Raw genomic sequence first — 10,222 nt, 5'->3', positions numbered from 1 at the left:
CAATTCTTCAGAATCACCTTGAGTTAAGAATGTTAGGTCAAATGCATTTTAAAGCTTTGGAAACGGTCCTAAGTGGATCAAACCACTATTTCCAAGAACAGCACAAGATTAAAATCCAATGTTGAGTTGTCCAGTATGAACAGCAAACTAAAGACAAATTTAGGGATTTTAAGCTTCCATTTAAAAATCATTAACAGTATATTTTACCCATCATTACAACAGCTGCAGTTTCCTCACCGCCATTTTCACATTTTAAAATCGGGTTGATGGTTTGTTCCACTGGGCTACCGAAACAAAGATGGCGACCATTAAGGAAGTACCAGACGTTTCAGACTCAACTTTTTGACTAGTGTCAGTGTACCATCTAGGTATTCATGACGCATCAACGGGTTGCTATAACTGTTAAAGCAAGTATACATACAGTGAACAAAATAGTCAAACTGCTTTGACTCATGCCTGGAAACACCCAGAGCATAGTGTTTTAAAGACTGTCAATTTGCAGGGTGAGACTTTCTGTATCATTATTCCTCTTAAGAATCAGTGTCTGGTTTAAACATGTTCAGCTGAATCACTCCATAATACTTGCCATGTTGTAGTGTAGAGCAGTTTTGCAGTGTCTGAGCAGGGCTGAAGATGAGCTGGTGTGCTCCAGCTGCAACGCAGAGGAAAAGAGGCCAGGACTCGATCAGCTCATTCTAAAGGAAGCAACAGTGAAGAGTTACATCTAAGTCATTTTAAGGTAGACAGGTAGACTTAACATGAAGATGGAACTTTGTACACAGACATGAGTTTAATCAACGACCAGAGACTTTAACCATTTTTTGTAACTGAAATAAGTCAAAAGTCAAAGTCAAATCAGACATTTGCTTTGCTGTCAAGAGTCAGAAAAAAGTTAGGTTCCTCTCTATTGTCTGAACCAAAAATATTAAGCTGCAGCAAGTTCAGCAGGGAAGCAGTGGGAAACATCTACAGCGTTTGTGACGGAGGTTCGATTCTCCACATGCCGACACTGAACCCCAACTTGTCGCCACTAGTGTGAGAAATACATTGCTAAATGCTTTGTAGAGCCTCGCTGGTGTGAAAAGGTGCTAAATGACTGTAACAGTAGACCATGTTGTGGAGTTAATTATTAATTTTGCACCTCAGCTGAAAAGAAAAATGTTTATTTGTTGTCAGGTCCCATCAATTCTTTATCTCAATTTCACCAGTCACAGGAAACTGGTAAAGAAGTGGAAGTCATATTGCTGCTATGGCCACTCAATCAGAAAATTAAAATGTTTCTATCAATAAACCAATATTTTAATGAAAGTGAGGTATTTGTTGTGACTGTTTCTAAATTTCAGCTCATAAATAGCATAACTTCGTTAACTTCTACATGATCTTACACAAAGGAGAACTCTGGATTCAAAGGGAACGACTGGCTGTTTGATCTTGTTCGGACCGAGGTGACCTTTGTTTTGACTTTTCTTTCCGTTTCATCTGAGTTCAAATAAGAAGAACTCAAACTGACCTTTGGGAATTGCACAAACATCTCTGTTGGCAGTGTCGTAAAGACAGACATTACACCCCTCCAACTCGAGGTACGTGGCTTGGCATCAGCCCACGTTTACACCCTACAGCCAGTCTGACCTCTGCGTCTATCATCCGTTGGTTGGCAGCAGAAGAAACATACATTACACCTCCCCACTCGGACCAGATGTTAAATCTAAAAAGGTCTTCAACAGAGAAACTCAACCACCTTTAAACTCGCAAACCTTCTCCTCACGTTTCCTCAGGTCTGACGACTCGATCTGGCAGTGTGGTTAACCCAGGCGTTAGCCCGCTACCTAACCCTCTGTGTGAGCTGGCGGTGATGCTAAAGCAGACATTAGCCTCCTCCCTCTGGCCTGCATTCAGCTGGCACGCTCGGACCTCATTGATGGCGCTGCCAGGCGGACTCCGTCACAGTTGGTGATTTTGATCAATATCAACGTTAACAACACCCGGACAGCTTGTTGGAGAACAAACAAACATGTAAATAATGCATCAACACATTCTGATGTTCTGGACGAGGTGGTTGTTGGTGGAGAGGAAGATCACTGTGTGCTTTGTTGGAACGATGTGTGCAGGTTTTCAGAATCTTTGGATAAAAACACGTTTAAGACTGTATCTGCAATGCCACACCCATGTAAGTTAGCGCTTCAGGTGAATGTTTCTGTCTTTGCTGCATAATACATAGTAAACCCAACATGTAAAAATCTGAAAGTTTTTGTCATTGTTCCAGGTGATTCGAAGAAAGCCTTAATGCCACTCAAAGCAAAGCATATCTCGGAGAAACTGAGGAGATCACAGAGCAAAACTGATCTCACCACGATGCTGTGAAGACAGTCGGACTGCAGCAGCTTCTCTTGGCAGAGCTCAGCGGCGTGAACGCGACGCCGGACGAAGGAGAAGGGAAACACACGAGGAAGGCACAGCTCTAATTATAAACAGGCATTATCATGGGTGTGAAACCAGAAGTGACAGCAGCAGTGGGCAGCCAGGCACACACACACACACACAGACACACAAACAACGGCTGTATGGGCCAGAGTCATCATATGGACAAATCACAACTGCTCTGGCTCGGTAATGTCTGGCAGATGTTAACGCTTTGTACTTAATGACTCCCCTGAGACCTCACCCAATCAGACAGGACACTGTGATATGCTGGGGGAAGTGTGTGTGTGTGTGTGTGTGTGTGTGTGACTCTGTGTGTGTGCGCAGTAGGGAAAGTTGTGATGAAAACAATAATCTTTAAATTCATACATGTCAGTAAACCTTGTTGAACATCTGTAATATCTGAATCTTAGGTGTCTCCGTATAATCGGGACGTTTCAGATAAAGTGTTTTAAACGTCTGATGTGTGTGTGTGTGCGTGTGCGTGTTTGTGTGTTTGTGTAACGTAGAGACAGAGAGAGAGGAACCCTTCTGTTACCAGAGAGTCATTTCATGCTTCACTACTGCATATTTTGAAGAATAACTAGATTTATATCTCGCATCACAGCAAAGTTCTGTAAAACGAAGCGGGTTACAAACACATTGTGATAAAGCGATCCAAGTCTGGCCTGGTTAAATGACATATTATGGGAGAAAAATGTAGTTTTCTGTTGTTTATTTAGGATAATTTTGAAATGATGTTTTTATCTCTTCAAACTAAACTGAAGTTGCATCATTATTATTATTTTCATTATTTTTGCTTGCTTTTGGTTCATCAGTTTTGCAAATATCATCCTTTTTTCTTATGGTTAAAGGCATTTTGTAACCCTAATGAGGACAATAATAGCTACTGACATCATGTTTGCTGTTAGTTTCCAATTTGAACGAATATGTTGTGTGATTAACTGGTGAAAGAGTCTAAATCTTTCTTTTGTTTATTTTATCTTTTCGCTTTGCCTAGACGTTCTACTTGATTACATTATAAGCAGAAAAAAAGAATGATGACGTAGTTGTAATCAAAAGAAATTGCACTGTAGCATGTTTGAGAGGAAAAAGTGTAAAACCTATTCATGGTGCAACTAGAAACAGGTACAAGGTGGCTATGAAGCTGCTAATTCAGCCGTGCATTGGTCTGAAGTTAAAGCTAAATTCCTGCAAGTCTCAACATAGAGATATGATAAAACACACTCTGTAAGAAGAAGTTAATGTAGCTTTGTGCAGACATCTTTCTCTCTAGTACATAATGTCATGAAAGCAGCAGTGCTCTGATTTGCTATATTGAAAATGTCAGCAGCAGCAGATGCTGTGCTAATAGCCACTGGATGCTGCACTGGAATCTAGCAGCTGGTAACCATGACACTAACTACCACCGGGGAGAAATGCCAAGCCATCCACAACCCTGTTGCAGTCGGGTAGCAGTGCACAACACTTCATCACTGTTTTTTGGGCTGATGCAGAACATACAATTGAGTTTATACTGAATGAAGAGGCTTAATGGGAAATATAGAGAAAGTTAGAGTCTAATTTGGAGCATTTGTTAATCCACCCATTCTTCTGTCTTGGCAACAACAAAACTCACAATGGAAGTTGACCACTAACAGCTCAGTCACAGATCTGGGTGTTTTGTGCCAGTAAAGTATTCGCCTCCAATCTCAAGTGGGGATCTTCATGACTTTATAACTCCACTCTCCCATAGATTACTTTTCAAACTGTTAGTCTGAAGCCACAACTAGAATGCCCTCGTGTAACAACAACCACGTTGGTGTTAAAATGGATTAAATGTTGCAGGCCAGAAGTAATAAGTCAGGCCAGATACAGTATGAATCTGAACCAGGTCTGTACTCAAGTCATCACCACAGAAGTTTTCCAATTCTCTGCCCACTGGCTTAAATCCACACAACCAAAATCTAGCCAAATCTAACAACCAATACCAGGCCAGAGTTGACTCACTTTTGGGGAGCAGCTGCCAGCTGAGCGTGCCGACGCTTAGCCTCAAGTGACCCAGTTCAGCTGGGTACCTGGATCCACTGCCATGAAAGGTAAAATCAGTGCAGCTCGACTTTAACTTTGCCTAGTTGTGCCTCAGCATACAGGTGTGACAATAATCATTTTAAAGCGCAAAAAGAGCCAAAGAGAGAAAATGAAAGCAAAAAACTGAATAGATATCAAAAATGTAGACCTAGAATTCTTCAAGCTGTAAAATATTCCCCAATGCTTTGTCAAAACTGGTGCAAACTGGGCAGTCAACAGTGCTGCTGAGAGGAAAAGTTGCCCTCAACGAACACACCAAGACACTGTCGCTTTCTGATGCCCCACCAAGAGCTGTCACTCAGCCCCTCTCCACCCCCAACCATCCCCAGCTTTCTCCGTCTGCCTGTCAAACAGGAAGAGCGCCTTTCCCCCTCCATCTGTTATCATCTCCCCTTCTCCACGAGTGCTGGGGGGTCGGCGGAGGCCGTCCGTGGGCTGGTCATCCCGTTAGAGGCCTATTAACAGTCCCCGGGCTCTCTGCTGGGGCCTACTGGAGAAAAATCCATATCAATACCTGTCTGTTATGCCTCCAACCGCTAGACACAGCCGGGCTGCCTGCCTGGCACAGACAGCACTGCATGGGCCTCCTGTCGAGACACAGAGAGGATGGAGCTTCAATGCGAGCGCGGCACTTGAGTGCGGACCTCCTGTCAGTCCTCCTGTTGCACTGATGGGCCGAAGCAGACAATGCAGAGTTTGAAAAGGCACACTTCCTAGTCCTGTTGGCGTCTTTAATGCCATCAGTCGCCTCTTTGGATCACATCTGGCCTGCAGAGATTACAGCGTGTCGCTTCCTCAACAGGCTGAGGAGAAAGGAGACGAGAGGTGAGGAGAAAACAGACAAATTCTTCAGTAATACATGCAGTAATTCACAATATTCTCACAACATTTAGTCACAGACAAAAGCTTGCTTAATTTAGAAATAATATTGCTCTTTTCTGGTCGGATGCCTCAGTTCATATGAATTTTCACAAACATCTTGGTTAGGTCTTAGGTTTTAAACAGGACTTCTTGAAGGTTAGAACACTTTCTCTATCATGGTTACAGTTATAACCACACCTCCTGTAAAGGAACAGCTGATTATCTGTCAGTTGGAAACAATGAGCAGCAGTCTCCTGTGTGATGCTTTGCTGTCCCATCCATCCACCCCAACTACCTCCCAATGTGTACTGGGACAATTACAGTTGGAAGAGATTTTACTTTTATGTAAAAAGATCTTTAAATTTCTGATTGCTTCAATGGGTAAACTATTTTAATACAGTTCATCCCAAATTTAAATTTTGTTCCTCTCAACTAATATTGTGCTACTTCAGATACATCACATTTTGACACTGATAACATGTTCTACCTTCTGTCTCTTCACTCTTCCCTTTAGTCGTTTAGGATGTTTTGAGCTTTTCTGTAAAATTTAGGTCACTTGATCGATATGCAGTAACCTCAAACCACAACAGACCACGAATGCCTGAACTGACAGATCCCATAAATACATACTGAGAGTACAATGCTCTCAACAGTCATTTCTTTATCAACTAAGCATTCTTTTTCAAGCAAAACACTGTATTCAAACTCAATTTAGCAACTTCTCTGGAGCTTTTAATCATGCTCTTCATCAGCATGCTACATGTTCGATTTTCCACTTACGTTGATTTTCTTCAACTTTCTGACCACTTGTACTCTCCTTCTGCTGCTTATGTTTAAGTGATATGATTGAAAGCTCCAGAAATGTCACTAAACCTGTGGTTATCTCTAAAATGCATGTGCCGTTAAAGTGCTGGTTTTCACAAAACAGCCCTTGTATTTGAATCCTAAGTATCTGCAATAAGAATACTCACATTTCAGCTCTTCTGACAACTTCAGCCTGACCTGTAAGATAACAAAGTGTATAACAACAAGGTATAAAAAGGTAACAAACAAGTACACATAAATTCTGCTCAGATATTGTTGGATTTCGTTGCTTTTATAGCGAATGTTTGGCAGTGTAAAAATTGATAAGACAGCATAAAAACATTATTATTCCAAAAGGAATAGAAAAGCAATAAACTACAAGTATGACATTTTACATAAATAAAATAAGCAAGCTAAAAAAGACTAGCATACACAAGTATTAGGCAATACTGGTGATAATCTGAGGTAGCAAAGCAAAATCACACACAATAAAGATTCCAAAATACTAAAACTAAACATTGAAAAGGTGCCAATAAAAGTTTGTCTTACTTTAGATTTCCCTGGTTCTATTTAGAGCCATAAAGCACTGAAAGAAAGCAGAAAATCTGACAGCAGTTAGCAGCCACATGACAACAATGCTTATTTATTTCTTAAATATAAAGGCAATTTAATGATTATCTTGACATAAAAAATCCCTGCCAATCACAGGCCTCCGAATCATTCACCAGCACCTATCGAGCCTTTCTCCTTCTAATCCATCATATCAGGAGAAAGTTTTAAACAAACATGTCGTGTGCGTCCATCTGTCTTGATGTTAGCAGAGAATAGAGGTCTGTTCCTCATTAGCAGCTTATTAACAGCCCTGGCCCAGCAGAGAGCACTCTCCCTGGAGGACCGGGGCCCGGGGGGAGGGCATTCGAATGGCACAGGGAGCTTTGTTTCTGGGCCTGGCCTCCCAGACCAGCCCCCCTGTCCAAGGCCTGCCCAGGGGAGGCTGTGTTATGCATGGAGGGGATAAGGGAGCCAGAGGAGAGAGGAGGAGAAGGAAGGATGGAGAGGGGAGGAGATGGAGAAGGAGAGTTGACTTGGAGGTCATCCATCAAACCTGCTGTCAATTTTCCCACCTCCTGCAGTGACACCGAGAGGAGGACAGAGTGAGATTAAACACTGCCAGCATACAACACACAGAAAGTTGGTTCTGCTACTGTGAGGCTGCTATGATAATGTTCTGCTGGCTCTGCACAGGCCATCATATATATATATATATATATATATATATATGTGTGTGTGTGTGTGTATACAGTAAATGTGGACAGTACTCGGTTAACACATGCCCACATAATTAGCGCCTGAAAAATGTTTTTTATTTTTATTTTATTTCATTTTCTAAATCACCAAGTTGCCCTATTTGGTGACCTTCACTGCCATGAAACTATATGTTCCAGTTGAAAAAAGTGACGTCAGGTATAAATTTATGCATGAAAAACGTTTAACCTGTTGAATGTAGTGACATCACCTTTTAAAGAAGATGTCCGAGCTGCTGTTTGTGTCCGTATTTGAACAACACATCTGTTCAGTGTGCGTTGGTGCCAGCTCAGACATGTCTCCAGGTATTGCTCAGGTTTGCACTGGCAATAAGGATAAACTGAGTTCAGGTCTCTGCTGATCACACACATGCAGCGACCATCTGTCCAACGATATATATACTTTAAACGTAGCGCACCGATGAATACGTACAGTACGACTACAGGCGCACACACAGCAGCACATATGTTCACACACAAATGCATTCAAGTTTAGAAACAGGCACGGGCAGCTTCCCAAGGCACACATATTTTAACAAGGAAAACATCATATTCCACGAGTTACATCTAATTACGCAGTCGTCCTCGTATTTACAGTATTGTAGAAGTGAAAGGCAGATGACACAAGCTGGCAGTTCCTCACCGTGCTTTACTGGGCTCTGCAAGGCAGCTGGTTAGCAGAGGGTCTGAGTAGGAGGAGGGAGCTGGCAACAGCTGCTGGAATGAATGCGAGTAGTTAAACACAAGTCCTCCAGAGGCTCGATGTTTGGAACGATCACCTGAGCTTTATGTTCCTGCACAACGAAGGAAACAGGAGCTCTGTGAGGAAAACAATCCAGACTATAGTTTAAAAACAGCATCTCCTTCAGTTTGAAATCAACTTTCAAGCGACAAATATTATTTTCTGATCCGACGTCTCAGTCTTGGTTAAGTTTTCAGTTTGAAGCAAAACTTTTTCAGGATTAGGGAACCTTTTCCTTCACTGAGACGATAATAAATCTTATGCGACAATGCGAATTTTTACAAACCAATGGTTAGGTTTTGGGTTAAAGCAAGACTTTTAAGGGTTGGGGGTCATTTCCATCATGGATATGGTAATAATAGCTTTAAAAACAACATCTTCAGATTTAAAGTCGCCACAGTCGCCTTGTTTCAGTTTTGGGTCTGAAACAAGTTCTTTGTTAAGATTAGGGGATCATTTCTATCATGGATACAGTAATAACACTGAATCTTAAAAACACCAACGGATGCTTCAGGTGACAAAATCTTCACAAATGCCTTGGTTTAGATTTAGGGTTTGAAACCAGTTCTGTGGACCTCGTACATCACAGATACAGTATAATATGACAATAGTTTTGAAAACAACAGCTTCTTCAGACAAAGTATTTCAAAGCAATTAATATTCTGATTGGATATTAAAGTTGACATGACTTTTCACAAACATTTTGGTTAAATTTTGGGTTTAAAATAAACTTTTTAAGGGTTATGGAACCTTTTCCATCACGGACACATCAATACAAACAAGAGCTCCATCAGACTGAACAACTTTCAAGTAACAAATATTGTTCTTTTCTGATCGGATGCCTCAGTTCACATGAATTTCAAACATCTTGTTGGAAACACAACTTTTTGAAGGTTAAAATACTTCTCTATCATGGTTACAGTAATAACCACACTTCTGTAAAGGAACAGCTGATTATCTGTCAGTTTGAAGCAATGAGCAGCAGTCTCCTGTGTGAAAGTGCTTTGTTTTCCCATCCATCCACCCCAACAACCTCCCAATGTGTACTGGGACTTCTCCTTTGTTCCCATCATAATTACAGCTGGAGGAGATTTTACTTTTATGGAAGAAGATGCTCAAGTGTCTGATTGCTTCATATCTTTTGAAAGATAATGGGTAAACTATTTAAGAAAATACAGTTTATCCCAACTTTAAATTTGTTCCTCTCTACTAATATTGTACTCCTTTCTCTCAGAGCTCTCCTCCTCCTCTTCGCCGCTCTCCTTCCCTTCCCAGCCTGCCTTGCGGTCCCGGAGGCGCCAGCCGCACCCTGTCCCGTGCAGTCTCCCGCCGCTCCGCTGAAGACCGTGAAATCAGCATGATTATAATTATAATTATTGGCAAACGTGCCAGCTGCTCTGTGGCAATGGGTACCTCTGATTTATGGTTCTGTAAACGCAAACAGTCATTGTCCATATTCAGAGAAGAAAGGAGGGAAGGCAGGAGGGGAGACGGAGGCAGACGGGGAGTTTTGGACGCCTGCCCTCGAAATATGATTTTATCTTCGGAAGTCAGCAGCCCTGTCCTGCAGGCATTGTCCTCCGTCCCTCCCTCCTTGCTCCCAACCATTCGTCTCTTGTTCTGCCCATACTCCTCACCTAGTCTGTGCTCCATGGACCATTGCTTTTTTGATCTCAGTGGGCTTCAAAGGAGTCTGGGGCCACAGGGTTTCAAGCATTGTGCATGCAGACTGTGGGCTTTATGGAACAGCCTTCGTTAGTATTGTATTACCAGACGTAGAGTTGAGGTGTATGTACGTGAATGTAGGATCAAGTCATGACTAAAAGCAAAAGTAAATGTCGCGGCTCAGATAAATCATCGATTATCTTGGATTAATATGCTTTTTCTGATCCAATAATAAACTGGAAAACAACCAAGAGGCTGTCACAAAGTAGACAACATTTTTCCTGCCTTATTTGCGTTACCTGCATGTGTGCGTTTGAGTGATGGAGCTGCACAGTCTGTTCGTCAGGCTCTGGGGTCT

The 10,222-nt window shown here is 41.9% G+C and overlaps 1 long non-coding RNA gene across 1 annotated transcript; it reads right to left on the bottom strand.

Annotated features, from left to right (window-relative positions):
* Positions 1 to 585: 585 nt before the first annotated feature.
* On the bottom strand, positions 586 to 6,870 carry LOC110967658 (uncharacterized). Its single transcript, XR_007946992.1, has 4 exons — positions 6,703 to 6,870; positions 6,321 to 6,351; positions 5,003 to 5,291; positions 586 to 695 (listed from the first exon to the last, which is right to left on the bottom strand). It is a non-coding gene; the product is annotated as an uncharacterized LOC110967658 (long non-coding RNA).
* Between the last annotated feature and the right edge of the window lie 3,352 nt (positions 6,871 to 10,222).

Source organism: Acanthochromis polyacanthus, chromosome 15, assembly GCF_021347895.1.
Source record: "Acanthochromis polyacanthus isolate Apoly-LR-REF ecotype Palm Island chromosome 15, KAUST_Apoly_ChrSc, whole genome shotgun sequence".
Taxonomy (NCBI): domain Eukaryota; kingdom Metazoa; phylum Chordata; class Actinopteri; family Pomacentridae; genus Acanthochromis; species Acanthochromis polyacanthus.
The sequence above is the reverse complement of the archived record's forward strand: the minus strand, read 5'-3'. Positions and strand labels throughout refer to the sequence as shown.